At 47.7% G+C, this 16,172-nt stretch overlaps 1 protein-coding gene across 5 annotated transcripts in view; it reads left to right on the forward strand.

Annotated features, from left to right (window-relative positions):
* Positions 1-10,673: 10,673 nt before the first annotated feature.
* The window catches only part of FAM120B (family with sequence similarity 120 member B), a 104,093-nt gene continuing 98,594 nt past the window's right edge, over positions 10,674-16,172 (forward strand). For 3 of the 5 annotated variants that reach the window (XR_002478545.2, XM_064384089.1, XM_021670671.2), the window contains exon 1: positions 10,676-11,008. The gene's annotated coding sequence lies outside the window, so the exon portion shown is untranslated. Of the gene's footprint in view, positions 11,009-16,172 lie in introns of all 5 variants that reach the window. The other 2 variants (XM_064384090.1, XM_021670672.2) reach the window with 2 other exon arrangements.

Here is a 16,172-nt window from a genome sequence, read left to right on the forward strand (position 1 = left end):
TGGCGGCGGCGCTGGGCAGCATTAGGAGGGGCACCAGTGCGGGGCCCGGCGCGCGAGGGCAGAGGCGGCGGGGGCGTGCGGAGGGTCACCCCCGGGCCACTGGGAGGGCAGAGGGCGGCGCCAGGGCCCTCCCAGTGGACCCCAGTCGGCGTCGTGACGGCCCCACGCGGCCTCACGCCCGGCCGCCGTCTCGTGCGGGACTCGTGCACGGCCCGGGGCTGTGCGAGGCGAGGGGAGGCGGGGGCGCAAACCGAGGAACCCTGGGGGACCGGGGTCGGCGGGCGGGACCCGGGCGTGTCCTTTGTGCGCTCTTGGCGGAAACCGCGCGTTCCCGCAGGAGCGCGGCCGCCTGAGACCCCGGACCCGGACGCCAGGAGGTGCTGCAGGAGCCGTCGCGGGGTGGGCGTCTGCCGCGGCCAGGCCCCTCCGTGCGGGCCCCCTGCGGCCGCCACCCTCCGCCTCCGCGCGGCGGCTCCTTTCTGGCTCCATCCTGGAGGTCCAGGCGTCACACCTGGAAACCGCAGCCTGTGACTTTGTAAAAAAGTGAATGGAGAAGAAAAGGCGCTGAGAGGGGCGAGGGGCGGACGGGCCGTGCCCACTCCAGGGAGGTCGCGGCACCTGTCGATGCTGGTTCCCAGGGCGGCCTGTCAATCACCCACGCTGGCTCTGCTCGCCGGGAGCGGGGGCACGCAGGGGCTTCGAGGCCCAGCGCTCAGAGGCTCGCAAACGATAACCTCAGAAACGTGTCGCGCACCCGCAGGGACTGACACGGCCTCTGGGGTGGCCCCTGGGCCTCTCCAGGTGCAGGGTTGGTTGGCCGCGGGCGCGTGCGGCTCAGCGTTTCCTCTCCGTCCTCCCACGCATGTCCCCGCGGGACCCCGCGTCCCCCCAGGCTGGTCCGGAGGAGCCCGAGGGAGCGCGGCCGTGGAAGCTTTCGAACGCGCCGTCCTTGCCCGCCGCCCCCCGCCTCCCTTTCTGTGAGCATCTGCCGGGGAGAACAGATGTGGGCACCTGCGGTGACCGGCTGCGTGCGTTCCATCCCATTCACAGGCATTCAGACGTGGCCACAATGAGCGGCCTTTGTGTGCTCAGAGTCACTAAATATATTAATCTGTACTCCCCAGAGCACCGGGCTGTTTAATTTTTCACTAGCAATAACATCTGATCTAATCCTTAAATCGGCTCCCAAAGCCTTTCCTCCCGCCCACCCCGCTGCCCTCCCCCCCAAAAAACGTGTGAAGTTATTCAACTTTCCACCTGTTGCCTGCTGCACTGGGCGTGGGTTATTGCAACCTCCAATGTTGGTTCAGGCAGGGTGGAGGTTGGGGGCCGTGCTGGGGAGCTGTTGGCCCACATGGGCACAGGGAGGGCATGTTTATCAGATGGAAAATAAACACGAAGTGCGGAGTGTGGCTCCCCAAATGTTGTGCAAACAAAGAACAATAATTATTAAACAGCTTCCAGAGCAACCCAGCACACCCACCCCTTCTGTGTAAGGCCTTTAAAAATGTACATAAAGTTCCCATTTATCTTTTTGTTTATTAAACTCCAGCGGTTGTTATAAATACCGGTCAATAGGCCACACAGCCAAAAGGTAACATAAATCTCAGATGTGCGACTTACATTTTTTAAGCAATTTTGTTGCTTGACTCTTTTATCTTAGCATCCTTATTTTATTTTGATTTGTTTTCGGCCACAATGAGTCCTTTAGTGCCATTGTGGACTCACAATGCACACGGACATCAGGCTGTGAATGAAGACAGAGGCAGTTTAAACAAACCAAGCTCTTTCTTTCCTTTCCGTCCATTGTAATATGAATGGGCCTTCTGCATTCGGCTGCTAGGAAACCGGCTTTGCAAAGCCCTGCTCCAGTAAATGGGCTGGAGAGAAAGGGACCCCAATAAACAGCCCAAGTATCCAAGTATCAGAGCGAAAAAAAAGAAAACAAAATTTAGGCAAATATTTTCTCACTTTCAGATCGACATATTTCCTCATCTCAGAATGTAAAACAGTTTTTATCATTGCATTCCTTTCTTCCAGCGGTTTCCTTTCCTCTTGTCCCTGTAATTCCTGTTCCTTCCCTCCACCACCACCAATGAGGAAACGGAACAGGGATAGTTCTGGGTCACCATCAAGATATGTTTTCAAGATGCAATATTTTCTTTTTCTTTTTTTTTTCCTTTTAGGAAACTGAGAACTGGGGTGGCATATTCGTCAGTCATAATCACTAATAACTCATGATCATACAATGCCTTCAAAATCTATTCATTGGGGGATCAGTAGCAGCCTGGTTGGTGAGTTTGAATTTTTTTAGAACGATCACAAACTGTGATTTGCTTTTCTGATACTTGAGATTGTTCCTGTTCCTATTAGTAAGCTGATTGAGGCAAAATGTGAGGCTGTTTGCAGGTTGCCAAGGTCTCAGGCACTGGGTGTATTAGACAGGAACACCACCTGCCAGCCGCCACTCATCTCTCAGTGGCTAGAGCTCAGGCATCTGGGCACCAAGGAGCCAACCACTCTCCAGGCAGAGGGGAACCCACGCTGACTTAGGGCGGGTGTGCTAGGGCCAGACATGCAGGAAGTAGAAGGCCACTTCATTTCCTCACTGGCTCGTTCACTCCTGACTCGTCACAGGGGCTGAGGACCCAAAGTGGAAGCGGACCTGTCTCTGCCACCAGGTGAATTATACTTTCCTGCTTTTCCATTTTCTGAAAGTTGTGTAGGATTACGATTTCTTCCTTAAAAGTTTGGTAGAATTCACCAGTGAGGCTGTCAGCACTTGGCCTTTTCTTTGTGGAAAAGCTTTTTTTGTTTTGTTAACTAAATTCAACTTCTTTAATAAATAGAGGCTTACTCATCGTTTCTACTTCTTTGGTCAGGTTTGGTGATTTGCACGGTTCAAGGAATTTCTTATCTAAAGTTGTTCAAATGTTCTTTTATTCCTTAACTGCAGGTTGTTTCTGTGGTGATACCGTCTTCATTGCTGGGATGCACAATCTGTGTCTTCTCTCTTCTTGAGACTATGATCAGAGTATTATAGGCTTATCTGTTGTATCAATCTTATCAAAGAAGCAGTCTTTTGTGTCATTGATTCTTCCCTCTCTAGGCAGAGATGGGGCAGCCAGTGGGCTCACCCCATTTATTTTCCTCCTTTCAAGATTCTCCATCCTTTACTTCCCATTGTCTGTTGTCTGAAAACAGTAATTTTGTATTTTTGTCCAGTTTTCTGTTTAAAGTGGGAGGACCAGTTCTGTAGGAATTATTCCTTCCTGGATGGAAGCTACAACAGGATACTTTTGGTGTAACATTTGGATGTTTGGATGTAGTCAGGACATGCTGATTCGCTATCTGACCATGTATAAAGAAGAAACTGTCTCTTATATCAGTAAAGAAAGTGGTTTGAGTGCTGGCTGACGTAGTGGCTCTGCCACATCAAGGCCCAAGTGCTCTCTGTGTTTCTGCTCTGCCATCCATGGGCTGTCGGTCACTCCATCTCCCAACTTCATGATGTCTGCAGCAGTACCAGACATCTTCAACGTTGTAATGATCATTAGAAGAAGACGAACATTTTATTTCTATGTGATACCTTTTATCAGCAATAAAACACTTCAGCACCATTTAATGTGCGTTGCCCATGTAGAAATCAGTAGATTTTCATGGTTTTGGGTTTTTGTCTTTCCTAATTGGATGGTCAGTTTTACCTATATTGGTCTGTTGGCATGCTGCTAATGAAGACATACTGGAGACTGTGTAATTTATAAAGGAAAGAGGTTTAATTGATGCACAGTTCAGCATGGCTTGGGGAGCCCTCAGGAAACTTACAATCATGACAGAAGGGGAAGCAAACACATCTTTCTTCATATGGCAGCAACAAAGAGAAGTGCAGAGCGAAGGAGGAGAAAAGCCCCTTATAAAACCATCAGGTCTCATGAGAACTCACTCGCTATCACCAGAACAGCATGAGGGTATTGGTCGCCATGATTCAATTACGTCCCAGAAACTCCGTCTCACAACATGTAGGGATTATGGGAACTACAGTTCAAGATAAGATTTGGATGGGGATACAGCCAAACCATATAATTCCACTCCCGGTCCCTCCAAAATCTCATGTCCTCACATTTCAAAACCCAATCACGCCTCCCAACAGTCCCCCAAAGTCTTAACTCATTCCAGCATTAACTTGAAAGTTCAAGTCCAAAGTCTCATTGGAAACAAAGCAAGTCCCTTCTACCTATAAACCTGCAAAATCGCAAGCAAGTTAGTTACTTCCCAGATACAATGGGGATACAGGCGTTAGGTAAATACACCCATTCCAAATAGGAGAAATTGGCCAAATTAAAGGGGTCACAGGCCTCATGCAAGTACAAAATCCCATAGGGCAGTCATTAAACCTTAAAGATTCAAGATGGTATCTTCTGACTCCATGTTTTACACCCAGGTCACGCTGATGCAAGAGTTGGGCTCCCACAGCCTTGGGCAGCTCCACCTCTGTGGCTTTGCAAGGTACAGTCCTGCTCCTGGCTGCCTTCATGGGCTGGCATAGAGTGTCTGCAGCTTTTTCAGGTGCACCGTGCAAGCTGTTGGTGGATCTAACGTCATGGGGTCTGGAGGACAGCAGCCCTTTTCTCACAGCTCCATTAGATGGTGCGCCAGTGGGGACTCGACGTCGGGGATCTGACCCCACGTTTCCTTTCCACACTGCCCTAGCAGAGATTCTCCATGAGGGCTCTGCCCCTGCAGTGACCTCTGCGTGGACATCCAGGCATTTCCATACATCCTCTGAAATCGAGATGGAGGTTCCAAAACCTCTATTCTTGTCTTCTGTGCACCTGCAGGACCAATACCACATGGAATCTGCCTAGGCTTGGCACTTGCACCCTCTGAAGCCACAGCCTGATATGTACATTGGCCCCTTTTAACCATGGCTAGAGCAGCTGGGACACAGGGCACCAAGTTCCTATGCCACACACAGAAAGTGGGGCCCTGGGCCCTGCCCAGGAAACCGTTTTTCCCCTCCTAGGCCTCTAGATGTGTAATGGGAGGGGCTGCCGTGAAGCTCTCGGACATACCCTGGAGACATTTTCCCCACTGTCTTAGTGATTAATATTTGGTTCCTTGTTATTATGCAAATTTATCTTGCCAACTTGAATTTCTCCCCAGAAAATGGGTTTTTCTTTTCCACTGCATTGCCAACCTGCAAATTTTTCAAACTTTTATGCTCTGCTTCCTCTTGAATGCTTTACTGCTTAGAAATTTCTTCCACCAGATACCCTAAATCATCTCTCTCAAGTGCAAAGGTCCACAGCTCTCTAGGGCAAGAACAAAATGCCGTTCTCTTTGCTAAAGCATAGCAGGAGTGACCTTTACTCCAGTTCCCAGCAAGTTTCTCATCTCCATCTGAGACCATCTCAGCCTGGACTTCATTGTCCACGTCACTATCAGCATTTTGATCAAAGCCATTCAAGAAGTCTCTAGGAAGTTCCAAACTTTCCCACATTTTCTTATCTTCTTCTGATCCCTCCAAACTGTTCCAACTTCTGCCTGTTACCCCCATTCCAAAGTCACTTCTACAGTTTTGGGTATCTTTACATCAGCACCTCATTACCTGGTATGAATTTGCTGTATTAGTCCATTCTCACACTGCTAATAAAGACATACCTGAGACTGGGTAATTTATGAACGAAAGAGGTTTAACTGACTCACAGTTCATCATGGTTAGGGAGGACTCAGGAAACTTACAATCATGTCAGAAGGGGAAGCAAACATGTCCTTCTTCACATGGCGGCAGCAAGGAGACATGCCGAGTGAAGCGGGGAGAAAGGCCATTATAAAACCATCAGGTCTCATGGGAACTCAGTCACTATCAAGAGAACAGCATGGAGGTAACCACTCCCATGATTCAATTACTCCCAGCAGGTACTTCCCACGACATGTGGGGCTTATAGGAACTACAGTTCACGATGAGATTTGGGTGGGGACACAGCCAACCATATGATTACCCAAATAAAATCTTGAGCTCATGTGGTTATTGTATTCAAAGAAATTTAGTTCAGCATCCAAATACAAGTAAAACTGCAAATACATCTTGCAGTCTATTTAAAGGGTCAACTTGTTACCCAGAGAAACCCGTCTCAGGTGCCCCCGCCATTCATTTCTGGGTTTCTCTCTGACAAAGCTGACGTGATGTCTCTCGCTTTTGCTTTTTCCTCTGCATCAACCCCCAAATTCATCCTACAGTTTTTTTTTTTTTGTATTTCCCTTTCTTTTTCTCTGTTTCTCTTTTATGTAAACCTCCATCTCATTTTCAGATTCTTTCCCACGCTGATAAACTGGCTGTGCACAGCAGAGCGCAGGAAAGTGCTTGCCTAAGCTATGAAGCAGGATGTGGATAATCCTATGTAATTCTTCTTGCTCCTGTTACACTGATTTCTGCAACTTTTCTTCTAGTTTCCCAGGAAAGAGACCTTGAAGTAATCTTTGACTTTTCCTGCCCTTCATTATAGTGTATTGTAGTCATAACAATTTTTTAAAGCTTGAGAATTTACACAGGTTGGAATTTGTGTGACAGTCGTGCCACGTAACTACCACTTGTACTAGTAAATAACTTTTTAAAACTTAAAAATTTTTCCTTATATAAAATATGTATGATTTTAAAATTCAAATGGTATTTCTAGATTTGTAACAAAATTAATAGTTGCCCACACCACACATTCCCACTCCCAATTCCTTCTTCTACATTTATCTCTTAAATTCTTTTGTATGTGAGAGAATTTACTTTTTTTTTTTTTTTTTTTTTTTTGAGACAGGGTCCTACTCTGTCACCCAGGCTAGAGTGCAGTGGCACAATCCCAGCTCACTGCAGCTTTAACCTCCAGGGCTCATGTGATCCTTCCACCTCAGCCTCCTAAGTAGCTGGGACTACAGGTGCATGCCACCATGCCTGGCGAATTTTTAAAAATTTTCTGTAGAGACGAGGTCTCACCATGTTGCCCAGGCTGGTCTCCAACTCCTGGGCTCACACAGTCCTCTCACCTTGGACTCCCAAAGTGCTGGGATTATGGGCGTGAGCTGCTAGGGCTGGTCTTACACTCATATCTTCTAAGAAAGACTATTTAATGTTCTGGCCTTACTTTTTGGTTGTGCGTATGGCCCATGGACTTCCTAACTCTAGAAGACAATGATTTAACTCTCCCACCCTCACTTCCTAGACTCACACACACTCATATAAACACACATAAGATCACCTCCCTTTTTTCAAAAAGTTATAACATCCCTTTGGATTAAACTACCATTCAGTAATTATCTTCTTATAATTACATAGTTATTCACAGCCAAGACACGTGCTATGATGTCCTTTTTCGTACTTGTTTTTACTAGATTCAATAACAGCCTCATTTATTTCCTTATTCACTTTTTTTTTTTTTTTTGAAATGGAGTCTCGCACTGTCCCCCAGGATAGAGTGCAATGGCATAATCTTGGCTCACTGCAATCTCTGCCTTCTGGGTTCAAGTGACTCTCCTGCCTCAGCCTCCAGAGTAGCTGAGATTACAGATGCCCACCACCATACCCGGCTAATTTTTTGTATGTTTATGAGAGATGGGGTTTCACTACATTGGCCAGGCTGGTCTCAAACTCCTGACCTCGTGATCCACCCGCCTCGGCCTCCCAAAGTGCTGGGATTACAGGCGTAAGCCACCGTACCCAGCCTCTTTCCTATCTAGCTATTATCATCATCATCGAACTCTGAATATCCCCTTTTAAGATATTCAACCACATCAGGCATTCCATGGGATTCACTTCCTTCTGGAGACATGTCTCCTAGAGGCCTCTATCCCCTATTGTAGAAGTCCTAGCTTCTGTCCTGGTACTTCCCATCTCCTCTCTCCTAAGCTGGGACTTCCTGTTTTCCAGGTCCTAAATATTATCCTCTTTCTTATTTCTTCATTTTGTATAAGAATATCCTCCAGTAGCTTTCGGAGATAAGGATATCTGAAAACATCTATGTCCTACCCACAAACAGCTGATATAGTGAGAGTAGAAGTCTATGGTAGAATTATTTTCTTCAGAATTTTGAAGTTAATGCCCCTCTGTATTCCAGCTTCCTGGGATTCTGTGGAGAATTTCCATGCCATTCTGATTTCCAGTCCTTTAAATGTGACCTTTTCATTTTTCCTTCAGGAAACTATCCTTGGTGTTCTGAATGTTGTGGCAATGTACCTTGGCGTTGGTCTTTCTGCGTTTGTGGTGCTGGGCACCTGCTGAGCCCTTTGTATACGAGAATATATCTTCTAGACCTGGGAAGTTTTTCCTTCTCTTCATTTTCTCTATTTTTCTCTTTTGTTCCTGTTTTTCAGATGTCACACTTGTGTTTTCTCTCTCTCTCTTTTTTTTTTGTTCCATCTTCTGAGCAATACCATTGAATCCGTCCGGGAGGCCAATGAGCACTGGTCACCTGGTGGGGCCCCCTGCTCTACCTGGCTTCCATGGCCTCCCCAGTCCAGTTCTGCTTCCAGCTCCCCTCAGCATGAGCCTCCTGCACGTGAGAGTTTGGTCTCCTGAATTTTCCCTCAGTCTCTTTCCTAGGTTTCCTCCTTCTGCTTGGAGTCCTTCCTCTTCAAACCCTTTCTCAGATCCTACTTCTCCTTCCAGGCTCAGTTCACACATGTGCTCCTTGAAGCCTTTTCATGCCTGTCTTACACTGTTCAGACTGCTACAGCAAAGCTCTGGAGGCAGAGGTCTCAGCTCAGGTACCAGCATGGTTAGGTTCTGGTGAGGCCTCTCTTCTGGGTTGCAGGCCATCTTCTCATTGTGTCCTCCCATGATGGAAAGAGGGCAAGAGAGCTCTCTGACCTCATTATGGCACTATTCCTATTCATGAGGCTCCACCCTCATGATTTATTCACCTCCCAAAGGACCCACCTCCAGAGACCATCAGGCTGGGATTAATTTCAACCTATGATTTTTTTGCAGGGACACAAACATGACAACCCTTACTCCTTACAATATATTTCACTTGTGGCCTGGTATTTAAAGTATGTTAATTTATGTCCCCAACCACAATAAGCACTCCTTAAACCCATCAGGAAACGTAAGCCTTGTATGCTGGAGAGAGTCCTTCCCAAACCCTTTAATGCATACGTGGTGCCACTTTAATTTGGTAATGTTTTCTGAGTACCTGATCAAATGCTTTGCCAGATTCTGAAGAAAATCAACAGAACGTTTTTCCTGGAACAACATTTGACCATTTTATTTCCCCGATGGAAGACTCATTAGCTCACCAGGGCTTAGCAGCCCTGCTGAGACATACTGTGTGTAAGGATAGGTTTGGAGGTACGTCTTAAAAATTTTGATATTATTAAAAGTGGACATTTGTCAATAACTTACTTTTCAGCAAAACAAATCAGATTTCAAGGTCGTCACTCACACATGGCTGCCACAATGTTTGCTCGGTTGTAGAGACAAGGGTGGAACTGACGCTAGAGGGGTGGCGTTGCGCATCACTCGAGGCCCACCTGCCTCCCAGCCCAAGCGAGCGTGTCCTGAAGGTGAGTTCAGGAGACTCTGCACTAAGAAGGCTGAGACTGTGGCCTGCGGAGTCCAAACTCCTTCACATTCCGACACAGACCCGCGCGATCAGGTGGCACCTGCGCCTCTGTCCCCGCCACGTGTCCACAGGAGCCACCGGAATTCCGCCAGGCCTCACTGCCAGCGCCGCTGCCCTTCCCCTCTCCCCCCCACTCACTCCGGACTGGCAAACCTGCCCGGGACCACCTTCAGCCGAAGAACAGTTCAGAGACAACGGTGGCCGTGTGACGCCAGCCAAGGAGTGCTCGGCGCGGACTGGGGCCAGGCCGTCCGGAAACGGAGGCGAGGGTCGCACGCCAGGACGTCCCCGCTCCCTCCCCAGCGTCGCGGCGGGTCCGGAGGGCGCGAGCCCCCCGCCGTCCCCGTTTCCGGCCTGACGGCCGCCCGCCCGGGCCGCGCTCGCACGACTGCAGCCCGAGGCCCCGGGAGCCAGCGGTCCTTCGTGCCTTCGGCGGGACAGACGCCGACATCCTGAACAAAGAGGTTCAAGGGCGGCGCCCGCCGGGGCAGCCACGGGACTGCGCGACACGAGGCCCACGAGCACCCGCGCGGTTACTGTGGCGACGGGCCGAGGCGTCTCGCTCCGCCGGCGCCTGCGCGCCCCTCCCGCTCCCCTCTCCCCTCCCCTGCCCTCCCTCTCCCCCCCTGCCCCTCCCCCTCCCCCTCCCCTCTCCCCTCCCCCTCCACCTCCCCCTCCCCCTCCCCTCCCCACGACGCCTGCGCGCCTCACTCTCGCTGCGGTTACGCAGGCCCCGCCCCTGAGAGCAGGTCCCGAGCGGAAGCGCCTGGAGCGGAAGCGGAAGTCAGCGAGGCGGCGGTGGCGGCGGCGGCGGCGGCAGTTGAGGCGGCTGGGCCTGGGGTGCGGCGTCTGCGGCTGGTGCTGGCGTCCCTCTAGGTAGGGCCGCGCCCGAGGGCACCCGCGCGCCGTCCGGGCCTCTCCCGGCTTGCGTGACCGTCTGTTCCCCGCGTTCGACCCTCCCTCTGCCCGCTCCCGGATGCCATCCTGGCCGCGCGTCTGTCCTTGTCACCGCGGCTGCGACGTCGTGGGATCTTCGCGTCTCCGCTCCGGGGCCCACCGTCATCCCGGGCCCTGAGCAGAGCCCTCCCGCCGGGCCTGGTCCCCGTCGTCGCCGTGCCTGCTCCATCCTGAGGGCATCTCTGACCCCGACCCCCACTCTGTGTCCTTTTCGGGTCAGATCTGCAGTTCGTAGCTGCACGACTTTTCCGGTCGTCTCTAGAAAGACGGTCTCTGATCTCTTAACACTCTTCTCTCCTCCGCGGGCCGTCCCTGAGTCAGGGCCCCAGCTCCCTGTGGAGGGACAGACGTCGTTCCTGCCGGCAAGGAGTTTGCGGACCGGCGGGATAACGCTGACCGTCAAGCGGATCCCACGGCGCAGGAGGAAGAGGTTGCCTTAGCGGGTGAGTTGGCCAGGACGTTCCGTAAAGGGGGATTTGAGCAGTTTTGAGTGAGTAGGAGTTGGGAGATGAACGAGGGCTGAGAGCCTGTTCCGGGAAGTAAGAACATGAATGTTTAAGATACGAAGGTTTCAGACAGTCTGACTTATTCGGGGAACTGAGAGTTGCGCATTTGTGAGACAAGAAACGTTGGTTAGGGATGGAGAATGGCGGGAAGGAAGCTAAAGAGAATGTGGGGCAAGGAATTGACGTGATCGGATCTTAGCATTAAAGAGATCAAGTCGCAGGTACAGGGATGCGGGTCAGGGTGGCTGCAGGCAGGCAGGAGGCTTTCGTAGTCGTTCAGGAACTGGAAACCCCACAATGGCAGTGGAGACAACCTGCGGGTGGAGAAATGAGAGGGTGGGCTTTCTGATGGCTTGAGCCCTTGAGTAGAGAAGTGCAGAGAGGGAAAAGCCCAGAATGGGGGCCATGTCTGGAGCAGCAGCGTCCTAACCACCATCTCCCAAATATGTGAGAGCATCTTATCCGCAGCTTTCCTCCCGAGTCCCGTGTCTAGCGTCGTGCATTTGTTTTTCAGCTGTCTCTGGCCTCCCCTCCACGCAGGCTCTTTGACCTGCCCATCTTTGGACTTTGCCGTTAGGAGCCACCCTCTGCCACTACAGCCTTCACACACACTCTGTGTTCTGATGTCTTCCTCATCCTATTTCGGCCATCTCCCAGCTCCATCAATAGTGGGGTTTTCCCCAGACTTTACCATTCCTTTTGTTTTGGAACTCTAATTGAGCCTTCTTACCCTTGTATTCTTGAAAAACACCAACACCGTAGCTGGGTCAGGGTTCTCACTGCTCATCTTCATCCACACGCACCCCCCACACACACCCCATTTTGTGACTACCGTGACCTTACCTCCCAGTTTTTTTGTTTAGTTTCTAACCACCTAATCTTCCAGACACATTGAAATCTGATCACCTGTGGCCCACTGAGAAGACTACAGTAGGTGACATCTGTGGTAACGTAGTTTTTAGCATTCTGAGATTCTACCCCATCCATGAACTTGAATCTGCATATCATTTTTGGGGCAGATTTACTATAAAGCTAATGAAATTCAGGTTTCTGGGTCTGTCATTTACATGGGCCCTACCTAAGCACTGTGACTTCAGAGATCTTGTGTTTATAATTTGTATTCTTTTTTGAAAAGAGGGTTCCCAAACGGTATGTTTCAAGTCTTTCACAACTTAGATCCCTGCAAAACTGGCTGATTGTCATATCCCGCCTTGATATTTGCATTTTTGTCCCTCAGACACCTTCCCTTCCCTTCCCCACCTCCTACTCCTTCCCCTTCTAGTGTGTGCTTTTTATTTAGGCAGGGAGAAGAATATGTGAATGAATGGAACTGATCAAGTTCCTGCCATAACCTGACTTTATTTAGCTCTAGTGTCAGGAGGGAGATGTCAGGGCTTAGGAACTCAGCATGTTGGGCAGGATCTTTGTAACTTCTTTGTTGCAAGCTTAAATGCCTGTATTGTTAGATTTATTTCACTGCTGAGTTGCCACCCCCTTTAAGAAAAGGTTGATGCCAAGAAGGATAGTCCGCTTAATTGAAATCATTAAGAGCAGCTCTTAACTCCATGGAAACTAGGGTTACACGCTATGTAAATTCACACAGGAATTTATTGCAAGTTTTGATTTGTTACTTTAAAAATGCCACCAGTTATTTTTACAGAGCTTTATAATGGGTTTAAATAACTTTAATTTGTGTTCTGTTGGAAAATCTTCAGATTTAAAACATGTTTAAAGTTTAAATTATTTATGCAAATATAAGGTATTTCTAGGGAGTTTTTAGTAGTAGTTTTAAATCTCCCTAATATGAGAAGTAAATAATGATCTTATTTTTACAAATAGGGAAATCAGTGATATGCAAAAAGTTAAATTATTCGTCTTCAGCTGTACAGTAAATCAGGGCCTCCGCTAGCCAAAAAAGCCAGCTGTTGAGTACTATTTTCCTTGTAAACAAATATTAATAAAGGGTAATCTATTTTAGTCAGCTCTTAGCAAATTATGTCCTGAATATTAATGAGTCACAAGTGGGTCTACCCTTGATACGATGCTGTTGGAGAAAAACTACCGATGCGCCTGTGCTGTGACTCAGCAGCTTGTCTGAGATACTAAGGAAATGATCAGGGGTCTCTCAGAGATTTATATACAAGGATGCGTTTCATGTTCTTAGTTACGGCATATGCAGTATCCGGAATGACCCAGGTGTTCTCCAGTGGAGCTGAGAACCCTCGTGCACATGGTGCGTCTGTTGTACATGACGCTGTGGGAGAACACTAACACCACGAGTTGGGAATATATTTATAACAAATTAGTCACAAAAACAGATTATAAAAGTATGATCTCAGTTTTAGAAGCAGTGAATAGTAGAAAAAGGCTAGAAATATGTAAAATGTTGAAAAATATTTTCCTTTTTCTGAATTTTCTGCAAAAACGTGGTTAATTTTTTGATCAGAATTTTTTTTTTACAAATTAATATATTTCCCAATATTAAAAAGTAATTTAGCTTATAAAAATTTTGAATACGATAAAACCTTACTGAAATTTGTCTTTGTTTTAAATTTTTTGATAATTTAAGAATTTTGACACGTTGGGCTGATTTTCCTAAATTTTAAGCAATTGATAAATATGTTTGATAAGCAAATTTATAGTATAATTATAAATAAAATAGTACCACAACAATGTGTGGGGTAGATCTTATGACCCTCGTTTGCAGGTAAGGAAAATGGAAGTAATATGCTTAACTTTTCAGTAGCACTGTTACTAAGTGGCAGATAGAATCTGGACTATTGCATTTTATTCTGGAACTTTTTCTTTTATCAACAAAACTCTGCCTGTCATTCTCCCACCTACCCTGTGACATCTGCTGGCCCCAGTGGTCATGGCCAGACTGTTCTGAGATACCCTCCAGGGCACCCTGAGTCTAGACATCTATTCCTAGAAATTCTAAAGTACGTGATAGCTATAGGCTTTCTTTGAGGTGCCAGTGTTAAAATTCTGACATTTGTTCAAACAGTAGGAAGATTTTACTCAGCGCTGTGGAGGGGAGAGATCTGGCTCAACTCCGAATCAGTGAAGACAGCTGAGGATTTGCAGCCAAGGAGCAGAGTGAGGGGTGAGGGGATGGGACACTTCTAAGGCAAGATAACAGGGATAGGGAGATGCTTGCTATAGGCAGGCCAGCATGGTCAGGTATCAAAGGTGGGTTCTCTTTAAATTGACTTAGCAGGATTCTTGCTAAAAGCCCCAGATTGAGGCCTGGTAGAGAAGAGGGCTCATGGGCCCTAACAAAAGTGTGCTCAAGGTGAGAGTCTTTATCCATGGTTGGGAATTCTTGTAAAGCTCAGCAGTTTAATGAGCCCTGTAAGGAGAGCTTCTGAAGCATGAAGACCAACTTAACTGGCACCCATCCTTAGTTTATTTATTTACCTGGTTGTTTGTGCATTCATAAATAATAAACCTTCAGCAGATACTATACTGTGTGCTGGCAAGGGGTAAATATTAATCTCTTGGGATTTTCGGCCCCTGTTCTCACCCAACTGGTGTTTAAGGGGTCCTTGTGAGTTTCACTTTTTAGGTGGGGGAGGAGAGGAAAGAAGAAACAACAGACCTCAGATACTCCACGTCAAGCAATGGGGGAACATCACTGGGAGAGCCTGGGCCCAGGCCCAGCCAGAAGTTACCCTTGAAAGAAAAATTACTTCAGACTAGCAAAGAAAACGAGAGAAAAGAAGACTTCATGTTTTGTGCTGTTGTGCTGGGCCATTGTTTCAGACTCACCCAAGATTATTTAATTTTCTAACAGATTTACCTCTGTTTGACTTTGCTGCTTACTCTCCGTTAGAGTGCAAACATGGTGGCATTATATGCTGGTTTGTAGATTCGAGACACAAATCATTTCTGTGCAAAGATGATGGCTTTATTGTCTCCATCTTACCACCCTTGTTGCAGTGAACCCTTGCTAATGGACTCTGTCAGCTTGAGCTCCTCCAGTGCTCTGATCCAGCTTCCCTGTCTCTCTCACACCCTCGCTCGTTACTGCTTGTGTGAGTTAACGTCTTGTAGCTTTCGACAGTTACGCTTTGACATGGTTTGGATGCTGGGGGTGTGTTAAGGGGATTAAAGCAGCCAGGTATCGGTTGTCCTGCAGAGGCTGCTGTCTGTGTGGCAAGTTCCCTTGGGCTGTCTGTTAAGTCCCACGTCCTTGTGTCCAGAGTGACCCTAGACAAGTCGTCCTTACTGTGTGTGCATTCGTTTATGCTGAGCAAATCGCTCTTAACTTCCAGTGTTTGTAAGTTGAAAGATTACACCAAAGGAGTTTCTGGATTTCTCTTTCCTCTTTCCACTTCCTGCTTTACTGGTAACCCAGTACCCAGGACTGGTCTGGCTGTCAGAGAAGAATGAGCTGTGCCTCTAGCTGTACCTTCCACCTGCCGTGGCTACTGCCATTGCTTTGTTTCCCAGACCCTTTGTAAGCTGCTTGAGGGCAGTGATTAAAATTCACACTGCTTCTTTGACCATAATTGAAGTCTGTAACTTACTGATTCCTGATTTCTCTTTATACATTGTCCTTGGATTAATTCATTATTCATTCAAATACTGGGCCTGTCCCATGCAGATGTTGCGCTAGGCGCTGGGATAAGACAGGATGGTGAGGCCCACCTTCATGGGTGTGATTCCCAAAGGGTCCCAGGCTCTGTTTGGGGCAGTTAGACTCCTCCCTAATGAGAAATAACTTCTGTTTTCTTTCTAAACAACAGTTACCTAGATAATGAAAATTTCTTACATAATTTGCAGGTGGAATGAGTTTTATATACACATATTATTTTCCCCAGTCATCCTATATAACCACCTTTAGAGAGTGGAAAGCCTCCATATATGTTTTTACCAATGCAAGGCTTAAAAAAGAAACAATTAAAGCAATATCCACAGAATGTCTATCTTTTCGGACATTTTATTCCCTACCTCGTTAATTGCATTGATGAGTGGATGTTGTGAATGTTTAGCGCTTTGAAGATACTGAAATACCAGAAGGCATCCCCTAGTATCACAAGTTCCCAAAACCTTTGCTACCCCAATATTTCTTTGTAAATCCGATAGAAGAACACAT

The sequence above is a fragment of the Aotus nancymaae genome, unplaced genomic scaffold (genome assembly GCF_030222135.1).
Source record: "Aotus nancymaae isolate 86718 unplaced genomic scaffold, 86718_ANA_hifiasm-v0.15.2.pri h1tg000034l, whole genome shotgun sequence".
Classification (NCBI taxonomy): domain Eukaryota; kingdom Metazoa; phylum Chordata; class Mammalia; order Primates; family Aotidae; genus Aotus; species Aotus nancymaae.